At 33.3% G+C, this 14519-nt stretch overlaps 1 protein-coding gene across 2 annotated transcripts in view; it reads left to right on the top strand.

Annotated features, from left to right (window-relative positions):
• Positions 1 to 14519, top strand: part of Eip93F (Ecdysone-induced protein 93F) — a 237373-nt gene that overhangs the window by 10332 nt on the left and 212522 nt on the right. For both annotated transcript variants that reach the window (XM_070105744.1, XM_014230386.3), the window contains exon 2: positions 2961 to 3566. The gene's annotated coding sequence lies outside the window, so the exon portion shown is untranslated. The remainder of the gene's footprint in view (positions 1 to 2960; positions 3567 to 14519) is intronic.

Genomic DNA, 14519 nt, shown 5'->3' on the forward strand with positions numbered 1-14519 from the left:
CATATAAAACATTTATTTATAAATTGAGTAAGGCTGGCAACTCTTATTACTTATTTATTATACTTAAACAGAAGTCTTTAAATACAATTTTTTGAAATCGATATAAAATATTTAAATGATTAATATTGTTTTGAAGGATTTCATATTTCAAAGCAGGTGGCAACCCGTCGAAAAAAAAACGTTTTTGTAATAATGTTTGTTTAAATAGTATTGTAATATAATTTTATGAAAATTTTGTTGTTGTTTTAAAAAGATTAAAAATCCAAACTGAAGTTTTTCGATAATAAGATTGAATAATAATGAGAAATCGTAAGAATATTTATTCAAAAGCAAATTCGCATGTATATGTACGTATGGCATATATTAATATAAATATATGTTATACAATGTAAATAGACTCTAGCATTTATTTCTTCATACTGCACTTAGCTAAGCATTAGGGTGGTCCTTAAATAATAAAATAACTTATTTTTTTAACTATGTGGAAATCTGTTAACGGTAAAATTTATCAGAGTCAATTTAGCATGCACTTGAAAATAAGTAAGTTATGCGAAGAAAATTCATATACGGAGTAGTAGCATCGATTATAGATATTAATTGTAATGTCGAGTAAAATAAATGTATTTCTTATTTTATGTATTGTACTTTGTATCTAAGGCATTACTTACAGGCTTCCAAATGGGACCGATACTTCTGTAATGGTATCGATTTCACCATTTTGAGTCTACAGAGCACTTTGAGACCAAATTTATTCTTTACGTAGCTTCAAGAGCAATTAGAGTTTAGGGGTAACAGTTTTGACTGTATTGTATTGAAGTATTGCTTAAAGATTCCGAAATAGGTGCTCCTTGCACCTTTTTGAACCACCTTAATATGTATTTATATTGAGTTCTCTATGAAAGAAATATGAAATAAAGATGATGATGAAAAAGTGTTTTTACGGGGAGTTCTTCTTTTCTCTTTCTTTTCTAGCTTAATTGGAGCGAACGTGCCTCATATTGCAAGACCAGTTAAGAGCTGTTTGGAAAACAGCGGCTGGAAGTTTTGCCTCACCTGCCTTATAGCCCAGACCCTGCCGCGTCTGACTACCATTGGTTCCGGTCGATACAAAACGACCTTACTGAAATACTGTTCACATCAGAACAGGAAAAAACACTAGAAAATATACTTTAAGATCCAATCTTGTATAAGACTCTTTTTCATGCCCTAAACAGGGTATATTAAGTTTACCACGAAGATTGTAACACCCAAAAGGAAAAGGAAACTTTAGAGACCCTAAAATTATATATATGGTATATAGTAATCCCTCAGTTTTTGAGATATCGACCTTATTTGTCGGAGTCACCGATATCAGACCACTATAGCATTTAGCTGCCATATAAACTGAACAGTCGGAATCAAGTGCTTGTATGGAAAGCTTTGTCATTTGACAAGGTATCTTCACGAAATTTGGCAGAGGTTATTGTTCAATTAAACGCTACAATATCTGAAGAAATTGTACAGATCGGACCGCTATAGCATACAGCCGCCACATAAGCTGATCGATCAAAATTAAGACAAAGATCTTTTTATACTCCTTTATGCTATAAAAAATGCACCTGTTAAGGCAGTGAGCTGAGGTTTATGTTTTTTTCTTGTTTTTAAATTGAAATAAAATTAAAATTAAATATTATTTTATTTTATTAAAACATATTTCAAATTGCCTAAAAAATACTTTTCTAAAACTCATAATTTTCTTAATTACACTGTAATCTACACAAAATTTCAAGCCAGTATCAATAATAAGAATAAGAAGAAGAAGAAGGGAGGGTGTTGAGCTGCAAATAATTGCAGCTGCTAGAATTTGACACGTTAACGCAATCAACGGTGCAACTGTACAGATGGCTTTTGTTATTTTCATGCGATTATTTCGATTGTTGTATTATTGTTTATTACTATTGTGCGACAGACTTTTAATTAATTCAATTTTAATACGCAAAAAAATTAAGAAACTATTAGTTGTGGGGCTTATCGCCCGGCGTTGACGTCGACGTCGGCGTTAACGACGAGACTCGAGATTTTTCGAACTTACGGCGGGAAGGCCTTACAGATAAACGCTTAGTAAGCGTGGGCACGTATGACCATATACATACCTATGTATGTATATATGTGAGTGTGTGTGTTCGCCTATGATTTGTTGAATTCTTTGATTTTAATTATGTTAATATTTCACTCACTTGCTTCGCAATTTATTAAAGTGACAGCATGAAAAATGCATTTCCTATTAATTCCAGTGAAAAGTCAAACTGACAGCGAGCGGTGAAGATGACGGTGGCGATGGCGGCTGCTGTAACGGCGAATTTCTTTGTCTGCGAGTTGCGAGTTGAGACTTTTTAAGTTTTTTGCTATTTCTTGTTGTTGTTGGTATTTTTGTTATTGTTGTTGTTGTTGTAATTACTTCTAGTTTTTATTATTGTTGTTATTATTATTTTAATGTTGTTGTCTGTTTTGTCGTTGTTATTCTTTTTATGTTGTTGCCTAGTTATGTTTTGGTTGTTGTTAGTTTTCATGTTTTTATTTTGTTGTTGTTTTTCGAATTACTGCCATAATATAGTAAATAGTTTCGAAAAGTTTTCATCTCCGATCTTGAAGCAAATCGCTGCTGCGCAGTTGTCTCACCTCTTCGTCGGCCGTCTCGACCAACCGAACGACCGACTAACTGCATATACCGATGATAGACAAGCTGACGGATTGTCGTGACAGTGTCCTTGTTGCCGGCTGCTACTCATGTTCGTTGTCATTGTCAGCGTTATATTTTGTTGTTGCCATCGCTATTGTCAACTAAACAGTTGGAAAATTTCTACTTTTTATTATACATTTATACACTCGCACACACACACACACATATACAAACAGAATGAAGTCAACGCATTTTTGTGCTTATGAAACCTGACAATTTCCTCATTTCTTCTTTCTTACAGCTCAGCCGGCAAGCATCTTGCAACCGCAGTAGCAGTAGCAGCAGCAGCAGCAGCAGTTTATTTGACATTTTTCACGTAAACAAAATACAAAAACAATAAGAACAAACAATCAGAATGTGAGTCGTCAGGAATTTTAATGCATGAAACAGTTGACATTTTTTGTAAAAATTTATGTGAGAACATCAAAAGGTGCTGTGAGTGTGGCGGCGAATGTGCGCCGTGAACGCCAATTTCAATTGCCTCAAATCAGCAAAAACACCTCGTTCGCGCAGACACGCATCCTGCTTGGCGGCGTTGTAATGTAACACACACTTACACACATGTGAAGATTATTTTTTTTAATTTACCGCAAAATACTGATACAACGGGGCCATTTGAAGGCCACACGACCGCTGGTGGAAACGCCTGTGAAATTGTGAATTCAAAGTGATCTTAAAAGCATTTAAATGTAGTGAAACCCAATTAGACAGTTCCGCGTGTGAAACAACAACAATGTGACATATACTTATTAAGATTAAAACATTGAAAAAAAAACCGTTCCGAAACTATTGTTTTATAAATAATTTCATATAAGGTCTACATAGAATATTCCGCCTCAGCTTTTCGGTGAGTTACAATAAATATTTTATATTATATATAACTAAGCTATATAACGCTTATTATATTATTATATTATTCTTATAAATATTATTTCTGCAATCAAAGAGTTTGTAACAGAAGCTTTAAGCTTTGAAAAAGCTCGTTAAGCTTTTCAAGTTGATGGCAATGTTTGTGGAGCTTTTTAAGCTAATAGCAGGTTATGAAAGCTTCAGAGTTTTTACATAATGAGCTTTCATTGTAGAATTACTTAAGAAGTATTTCAAGAATATATCATCAGCACATTGTCGTCTTAGGACTAATACATAATGGCGCTTAAATACACATACTTACTTAATTACTTTTATGGTTTCTAAACTACATTGAAACTTTCTATTTATTAGTCTCAAATATAAGTTGAATCTAAGCTCTTAAGAACTTGGACCAGTCCAGAGCCTTCAAAAAAGGCCTAACATTGACAATTTATTATGAAAGTAAAGAAGAAGTTACTGAATTTTCTCCTTTTGAATTTATTCGAAATTAATAAAGAAGTAAATAAATTTTTTCATTCTGGCTTTATTAAAGATGAATTTGAAGTTATAAAAAATTCTAATTTTATTTACCTAAAATTGGTTGCTTGCAAAATTCCGGCTACCGGGTCAATGTTTGATATTAATTTTCTCACGAGAACCTTTACGGGACTGTAATTGAAGCATCTCTTGCTATATGAAACATGATAAAAAACAGTTTCCATAAAAAGAAAACCGGTTTTTCGAAAATCTTAGACTAACCCAGCTCCTTTAAGTTGGATATATTTTCAAAATACTATAAAAACTATGTTCCATATAAAAATGTAATATTTTTGTAGACCTTACACAATAAGCAAGGAAAATGATAATTTAGAACTGCCTATAATTATATGAGAAAATGGACGAAAATCTGCATGCCCGCTCTATAAGAATAACCTATGCTTATTCACTCTACTTTTTCCCCTAAATCAGTCGAATTTAAATTATCCATCCAAACTATATTTACCTGAGACCAAAGTTTATTAACTCACAATAATTTCTTCAAAACTATTTTGCATTGACTAATCAACCACAACAAAAAACGTGTACATAACAATTTGGTAGCAGATCTTTTTATATTATTCAATGCAAAGTAAACGAAACGTTAAAACATTAGCACGTTCTTTTTATAGTATGAAACGATTTCATTAATATTTGGAAAATAGTGAATTTAAAAGAATTGCATTTTTGTAAAATACAGTTTCTGTTGAAATTTTTTCTATCATCTCAAATATTTACTTTGTTTGGAGCTCTTTAAACAAAAATTAAAAAAAAAGTTGTCTACATTTCGGCGCAATTTCCATATTAATAATAATTTATAATTTGTAACGGTATAAAAATCTACCTATATCTGCCCATCGATAAGCTAAACGGTTGTCTTGGGTTTAACAGAAACAACCAAAAACACATAGTTAATTAAATTAATTAATAAAAGTTAAGTAAAAAGAAATCGTTTTTTTACAAATAGACGGTTTTAGTAATCTGTTCTTGCGTTGTATAATTGCGCTATATAGCCTTAGGAGGATATAATTTCATGCTAAAAAAACCTCTCAGGTCGTGTTCGAATCACATGTTTGTTTAAATAGTGTTGTAATATAATTTGACGAAAATTTTGTTGTTGTTTTAAAAAGATTAAAAATGCATTTTTCGATAATAAGATTAAATAATAATAAGAAAGGCGTGTACTAATGTTGGCCAAGCAAGGATTGACATCAGGAATCTATGCTATAGTTTTGGTAGGAATGCGAAGGCATCTACCAATGGGACCGTCTGAAGAAAGCATACGCCAAGAAACGTCCAAGAATCAAAGACGAGATGAAGAATTGTGTACCATTAGAACAACGTCAGGCCAGCACGTCGGTAGTGACTAACCAGAAGCTCCGGCTGCTTGGTTGTGATGTTCTTACTTATATGTTTGTTTTTGTCTATCGCAAATGATGGTGAAAAATTCGTTTTCGAGAAGCTTGTGAAAATTGACTGTCAAAATTTTTGCTAATAGAAATGAGGATTTCTATGAGAGTGGACTTATAAAATTACCTTACGAAACTTTAAATTTAATACTAAAATAATGAATTTGTTTTCCTAGATCCACTACGAGTATTTTAAATATAATTATACATACACATAAACATGTGTAGAAGAGTTTAAGCACACAACAATGTCGCTGACTGCTAAAATTCATGCATTACAACACCTCATTTCGCAGCCTGCGGCTCTTCCAGTAAAAGGATTAACTATTATTGTCAAAATGAAAAGAGTAGCTGAAGTCAAACGAAGTGTTGGTGTTGTAATGTGAGTGTCAGCTAAAGCGCTACCGGCAAACATAACTTGTGCAACACGCTGAATCGATATACTTAACTTGACAATGTTATACAAGTGCGCTTGCATAAGCAACTGCAAATGTTTGTTGCTGCAATAGTTGATAAAAGGAAAAACGTTTATTCCGTAAAGTAATCGAAGAATTGCAGGCTTTTTAAAGAATAATCAGCTTTTCAATTTATATATTGTTGAAGCTGGCACACATAACTACGTGCAGGCACTTGTGTGTATTTTCAGTTTTATCGAATTCTAAGAAAATTTATATACATATTTTTAAATGCGGTGGCCATATACATCGGTTATTTGATTAATAAATATTAATTATGCTAGTGGTTCTGCCTTTAAATGAACTTTCTTCGAAATCAAGCTTGATGATTAAACGATCTCAAAACCAAATATTTGCCCAACAACAAAGGACGCGTTGAAACCGGCAAACAGGCTTATTGCCCTATTTTCAATTAAAGGTTTTAATATACTCACTTGATGTCATAAACTAAACTTTACTCATAAACTCTAAATTTACTTCACTTTTAACAGGCTTCAAACACGACCTTTTTGGTGGCCTAGGCTGAGATGGTCTTCAGTGCTTTCAGCGGATTTTGGTTTTTTGATTTCCGCTCATTCCTTCATCTCTTCTAGACACTCAATCATTAACGAAAATGTGTTGATCCGATCCATAAGAGATTTTGAGATTCGCTGCTATCTCTCTGATGACAACACGACGATTTTCAAACACATTTTCTTTATCTTTTTCGATATGGTCGACATTAATAGAGGTGAATGTGAAAATATGTGGTATTACTTGAAACAATTTTGGTAGTGTAAACACTTCAATAAGAAAACATGAATATTTTCCTTGAACATACAACCTTAAACTCAAGTTTGGGCCACAACGAGACACCAATGTACTACGGTAAAGCTACCACTAAGGCACTCTCTCATATGTTTCCTTCTTTTTCAGTTAAATTTCTTTGGCTTTGTTGAATATCATATATCAATATTCATTCACTTAAAATCTGGTCACTCTGAAGTTCCACCATACCGGGTGTTCTAGAGTCTGATTTAAAGTACAATACCAAATAACAATCACTATGTTTCCTACTGAAGCTAATGGACTACAAGTACATAGATGAAGAAAAAATCCGTTCATCTGACAGTAGGGATACATAAGCGAACGGAAGCAGATTTTTGCTCATCTCGAGGCAATTAATTTAATAGTATTTCTCAAATAGAGTTGGGAACGATTTCTGCCCTTCTCCCAACAATAATCTTTTTCAGATTTTAACAGAAAAAAATCGCTAACTTCGACTGCACACAAGAATTTGATTTTGATCTTTCAGTTTGTATGGCAGCTATATGCTATATGCGATCCGATATCAGCAATTCCGACAAATAAGCAGCTTCTTGGTGAGAAAAGAATTTGTGCCAAATTTCAATCGATATCTCAAAAACTAAGGTTAGTTTGCTTTTATGGATACAGGCAGACCCTTTTCTCGACATCAGAAGACCTCACTATTGGTGTGTTCTTTCCACCTGAAATTTATAGCCAAGTCAACGTATTAAATGCTATTGGTTATCTGTATATATTTTTTAACTAAATTTAAACTAGATACGAAAATTAATTACCAGAAACAGGGTGAAATTCGTATTTCCGATAAACATTGAGACCGTTTAGGAATAGCGAAGAAGCACTTGGAAGTCCAAGTCAAACATCCGAGCGTGTTTTAGCCAAAAAAAATTCACATAAGTTCATTAGATCCCTTCAAACTTATAGATGCATGAGGTCTTTCAGTTCAATCAGAACAGAAGCTCAACCAAGTATTTAACACAGCCATATATTTTGGGCGTATATATATATATAATATATTAATATGTACATACATATTAGGGTGGAACGAAAAAAAATTTTTTTTTTGCTTAGCCCAAGGGTAAGATCTGTATAATTATTTAAATATTATAAAATTTTGTCAAACAATTTTCTTAACATCAGCCTCAGTTTTAAAGTAAATTTTGAGTTAAAAATTTGTTTGGACAAGAAAGAATTATTTTTGGTTTAAACTCTTTACATTTATATAAAAATTATAGAATGTGACGGTTTTTGACTCAAACTTTATTTTAACGATTAAGGAAACCATGTTTAAGACTTTTTTTTTTAAACTCCAATAATGACCACAAAAAATTTTTTTAAGTTGAAAACTTTTAATTGGCCAGAAAGAGGATTTTCCACAGCTTCTAGAACACTTATTAAAAATTTTTTACGAAATAAAAATTTTAACTCGAAAATTTACTTTAAAACTGAGTGAGCCTCTAGATGTTAAACATTTTTTTTGTCCAAAAATTTTCTTTTTTGATAAACTACAAATTTTTCCCCAGGCTAAGCAACCAAAAAAAAATTTTTTTTTCGCTACACCCTAATACATATGACATATGTTTGGTATGTGTACTATGAGTTAGTTAGTAGCTTACAAAAAATAAACTAGATCTGCATGAGTCAGCTTAGACAAAGCCGTTCGCAACGATCACTTCATAGTCCGTCCTGCGATCAGCGAGTCACATTAAAGCCGTGGGACATTTTAATAGAGCGCTTGTCGTCAACTATTTCTCCGATTGCAAAGTATGCGTAAGTAACTGTGAGTGTATGTGTGTGTGTGGTTGGCATGAGTCAACACTGTATTTCTTTGTTCGACGTTAAAGCGAATTTTCATGCAAACTTAAAAGGCAATAAGAAAGTTGATTCGGAAATAAATACACACACGACAAAAATATTGAATTTATTAATTATAAATAAATAAATAGTTTGAGTAATTAAAAGAGATTTCATCAATTTGGCAAATATCGTCGGCGCTGCACGAAATCAAATTAAGTTGCATGTAAAGCATTTTTATTATTATGTTTTTTTTGTGTTTTGGTCATTTCAATTACAGCACCCTGTATTGCACACAAACGTTTCAGTATACCGTTACATTGTTTATCAGACAATTCACCGCTAAAAAAATAGCAAAACAAACCGACAAATGGCAGCAAAAATTAAATCAAAGCGAAATATTGGTTTTCCCATAATCGAATTTCGTAGAATTATTAGACCCGGCCACTGTGTGAGTGTTTGTGAAAACAAACAAACAAGCTGGCGAAACTGGCAACCGTTGCCCCATTCCCTTTTTATCTGCTTTTATTTGAATTTTTCTGCATTTGCTTTGTTTTGGCCTTTGTCAAAACAAACAGTTCTAATTGAATTTGTTGCATAAAACTAAAAAATGCACTAAAATATACAAACACATACATCTACACACACATAGAGCCTTACATTCAAACTATTACACACACACACACAAACACCTACAGAGAAAGTGCTCGCGAAATACTAATAGCCAATTGTGAAAGCAAACAAAGTGGAAATTTCGTTAGTTGACACTAAATGCATTTGGTCAACAAATTCCGATAACGTTACATAAACAAATATCTATGTGTGAGTATTGTATAGCTAACAGAGTATACCAAGCAGGGCCATTGCGCGGGTGATGATAAAATGCCTTCACAAAAGCTAAAATAAAACAGAGTAGATTAAACAACAAATATTGCTGAATCGATTATTGCTTTGATTAGGTCGTCATCAACTTCAACTGGATGACTAGAGCGTTTTTCATCTTTGAGTGAAATATCGCCAGAACGAAATATGGCAAACCAATTTTGACACTGCCGTTCTTTTATGGCTTCGTCGCAAAATATGACGAAAATGTTCCTTTTGATCGTACATTTTTCAACGAACGCCAAACGAAAACTACGCAACCGATCAAAAAACTTTTTTTTTACTGATTGACAGCTGAATTGCCCATTATCAAATAACAAAATGTGTTTTACATTTGGACTACGCTAGCAAACCTAAAAATTCCACTGAAGCCATCTGAGTGAAATCCGCAATTACTTAGTTGCCAACCCCATATAATAAACATTTTGATCGGAAGAATATCGATATACATAAGTACTCTTCGATTTACCAGACCTTAAAGCGTGTCAAATTGAACAAACAATTCGTATATTGCAAAAAATGGCATAGTTAAAGAAAGAAGAGGCGCGTCGAAGGCAGCTATAATATTTTTTTATTATTCATAATCAATTGATCTCGGTCTTTTGCTCCTTCTTGGTTGACTGTATAAATCTCTTGGGGATCTTGTTCGAGTCGACTGCTCTAGAATAATTTGAGAGATACATTTGGTGTTGTCATATATTGCATCGTTTAAATGGCAAGTCCAAGTATAGGCTCTAATCGATGCCGGCAGCAAGCTCAACTCTCTATTCGAATATTGACATTTTCCGCACCTCTATCACATACAGTGCGTTAAAAAAAAAACGTTTTTACTATGCGCTATCAATTTGCGGAGAATTGTTTTAGTTTTTTTTTTTTTTTTTTTTGCGAAATAATGTTCAATTGCGATCCCTGATGTGTACAATTCGATCAGTTATTTCGATCTTCTTAATGTGTTATGTCGTGCCGTGATATAAGAAAAATGAGTGCTCTTCATAAAAAACTTTTTGAAGCAGTCTTTAGAATGCAGCATCCCATAAGTACCAAATGGACTATTAAAAAATGTGCAAAGTATTTAAATATGAGTTGTACATTTGTGAAGAGGTGGTCTGACCATTGAAGAGAAACTGGACACGTAGATGAGAAGCCAGGCAGAGGAATGAATCACGTGACATCTAAAAAGGAGCACAAAGCTATTGTTCTCCTTTTTGAGAAGAAACCCATGCTCAATCTATGAGTAGCAAAAAAATTTTTTTTTAAATTAATTAGATATATCACTAACACACATTGAAAAAGGTTACATTGGGCGCAAGAAAACTTCAAACCTAATTGGAGCAATGCAATATTTACAGATGAGTCAACTTTTATATTGTTGAACAACTTGAGTTGTGTTTGGTTAAGAAAAAGACAAACATTTATTGAGAGGAGTGTTAATCATCTCCAAAAGGTGCATTTTTATGCATGCTGCTCTGCTTATTGATTTGAGGTTTCACAGAAAACCTGAACGATGTTAGAATGACAAAATTGTATAAAAAGGGTTTACTTAATGTTAGGGGATTGCAAGAAGACGAAGATACCAAACATAGGACTCTGTACTCAGTGGTAACTGGAAAACATAATTGTTGCTTTAGATTGATTATCACAGTGACCAGACGCCAATCTCATAGAAAATGTCTGAGCTTTAATAAAAGCCAAAATATCTAGAAAATATTTAACGCAACAAAAGATTTCACTCGGTCAAGCCAACATATCTGTATGTATTGAATAAACATCAGCTATAACAAAACAATAAATTGTCTATAATTACAATATTTTTCCCAATAAACACTACCTAAAAACGCAAACTAAAACGTTATTTTTTGAACGCACTGTATATTAACGTTGACATCAACAGAGTTTTGATAAAATATATTCCAATGCAGATGTTCAACGCGATGTCCGAAACCTTGTTTAATATCATGCAACTGAAAGAGATATTGTCCGAGTGCTCAGTACTTTTTGTCTATCGTATTGTTATTGCGGGGATGCCAAAATTAGACAAAAGATATAAAGTTTGGACCAATGTCTAAACCATTTTCAATTATATTCCCACGCAATTTTTAAAAAAACTTCTTTATTTAATTTTATTAAAGTATGACATATTTTGATAGGTGGAACTTCGGAAATTATTATACAGGCTAGATTGGGGACAGAGAAAGGAATGGGCTAATTGCGTTAATTTTGACATTGCTGAGGTTTACTTGAGTTCATATTTTCAAAATAAATAACTCACACATTAAACGACGTGTTGGACATAATTATTAGTTTATTAGAATAAAGAAAATCAATATAGGTAGTATTGGGGAGTGGGGGTAATTCAAAGACTAAATTCACATATTTTCGGCATTAAATTATAGTATATCGAATTTTATAGGTTCAGTTAATTTTGCTAAGATATCTTGCAATATTAAAAGATATATATGGCATAAGACCAACCGGAAGTTTGAAAATCTTATGTTAGGTATATGAGAGATTGGGATGGTATTGACCCGATTTGATAACTTTTTGGCAATACAACATACTATTAACAAAATAAAATGTCACCAACATATATAATATAATATGAAGTAAACGCAAAAAAATATATATTTTTTTAAAATAATAAAATTTTAAGAAATCAGATGGAACTTAAATTTACGTTATATGGAAAGTAGGCGTAGTATGATTGCAGCCATTTTCGCACTGTAACATAGGAATGTCTGAAGAATGCTTTATATACCGTGGAGTAAACGATTTTTAGCTGATATTTGTATCGCAATTCATATCTGAGTGTTTTTGCTCTAAAACTTTTGTGCTAAGTTGAGATCAAAGCGAATTTTTACACAGCACACACACATACCGAAACAAATTAAAACAGCGAATGCATTTTTTAATGTTTAATTACGACTATTACGGCCATTTTGCATGTGGCATGTGGCATGATGTCATATTTCTACATGTGGCCGCATTTATTAAATTCTTGCGCAGTCTTCCTTTTTTCCATTTTCAGCTCTATTTTCAAGTTTTTGACACAAAAATATGCAATCTAATTTTTTCGTGCCGTTTTTCTTCCACATTTGTTGATGAATTAGCGAAACTGCAGCAGTATCAGTATATCTGTGTGTGTGTGTGTGTGTGAGAGTGTGCCCCAACCATGTTTTGAGCTATTGTGGAGCTCTGTGCTGAGGGTATGTGCGCCTGTGGGGTAAATCATTGGCTCGTGCGCGTATCTGTATATGTGTGTAGTGCAAAATAAATTGGTTGCCGGGCGATCTCTACGCTGGACGGTGTCACTGCACCGCAAAATGTAGAAAAAATTAAGAAAATAACAGAAATTAAAAACAGAATGAAATAAAAATAGCGAAATAAATAAATAGAAAATGCGAAAAAATGAAAGCAAACACTAAAAAGTAGCTATTTTATGATATATATCATATACATACGAGTATGTGGGTGTATGTATGTATGTATGTATGTGTGTGTGTTTGTTTGTGAAGCGACGAAACAAAAACATGCATTGTTTGCACAGTCACAAGTCAACCGATACCCCTGGCGTTGACAATGCACGATGCGGTGGCCAAATAATGGCGGTTATGTTGGCGATGGCTTTGGCAACGACGATGGCACTGTCGTTGGCGTAGTGTTGGTATTGACGCACAAACTGTCGCCAACAACAACAGCAAGCGCGAATTTGCGTAGTTACACGAAAATATATAGAGATAGGTATATATATACCGTTATATATATACTGCAATTATATATATGTAAAAGTTCCTTCCACAACAAAAACACTAAAAACAGTTTATAGAACAGCTGTGAGAGCAGCAGGTGGTTGTGGTTGCCACACGTATGCTGTCAGCAGACTTGAAGAAACGGACTTTTCGTTAAAATTCACACACTCAACTCAAAATTATCGTCCTATGTGACATAACCACACTTTTATTATCTATTATTTATTTTTTCTTTTATTATTTATTTAAATATTTTTCATTTTCTCATAAATTTCCTTGAATTTCTCGCCTTCCACACTTGATTTCAATTCGTCTTCGAAAGCCGTATAAAATATAGTTTCAAACAAAAATCCGAAAAATAATACAAATATTTTACAGAAAATTACAAAAACTTGTAGACATAACGATATACTTGTATGAGTAAATGGAGCACTACAGCAAACCAAGGAACCACTAAAAGCTAATGCGAGGTGTGAGACTTCGCTATATGTACATATATTAGCAAATAACTACACCACAGTGAGTGTAAGGGTGTGAGAGAGCGAGCGAGCGAGAGAAAACTGTTGGACGTTTGGTGTGGAATTACAAAAAACATTTTTGTGGCAACTAATGTGCAACACGAAAAAATAACAAAAACTAAAAAAACAAAAACAAAAACATAGAGATACGCAAACCACATTACAACCCCAAACTCTTACTAACAACGATTTTTTCCATTTTTCTACTAAACAAACCAATATTGCTTTCCCACACACCATACCAACTAAACACCAAGACCTTGCAACACGCATACTTATAAAATAAAACTGAGAAAAAGCAGTACTACCTTCATCTAACCTAACCTAACCAGCGAAGAGCCTTCCTATCTTTACTCCTTAAAGTTTCTACTACACACTCCTCTCTGAAACAAATGTACAGTTTTTGCTGCATTTTTTTAGCTCCTCTATTTCGTGCACTATTTGGCGGCAATATCCTGCTGCCTGAGTGGAGGTGGTAAGTGTCTCTGCAAAATTCTTTTTTCTCCCCAATTTCGTCTAAAACCAAAACCGTCTTCTACTCAAACCCTCCCGTCGACATTTTGTAGCCTTCCTTTCCCGACTGCCCTCGGTGTACATAATGTAATTGCAGTGGCAATAAAAGCAACGCTGCACACCAGTTGCATGGAATATGGCGCGGGTGGTCACATTAACGTTGTTTTTGTGCGAAAAAAAAAATTGAAAAATTGAAATAAAAATATAAAGTGAAATTATAACAACTTTATATATCCAAACGTACATATATACTATACAAGTAGCAGTTGTTGCTGCTACTACTATAGCTAAAT

Source organism: Bactrocera oleae, chromosome 2 (genome assembly GCF_042242935.1).
Source record: "Bactrocera oleae isolate idBacOlea1 chromosome 2, idBacOlea1, whole genome shotgun sequence".
NCBI classification, from domain to species: domain Eukaryota; kingdom Metazoa; phylum Arthropoda; class Insecta; order Diptera; family Tephritidae; genus Bactrocera; species Bactrocera oleae.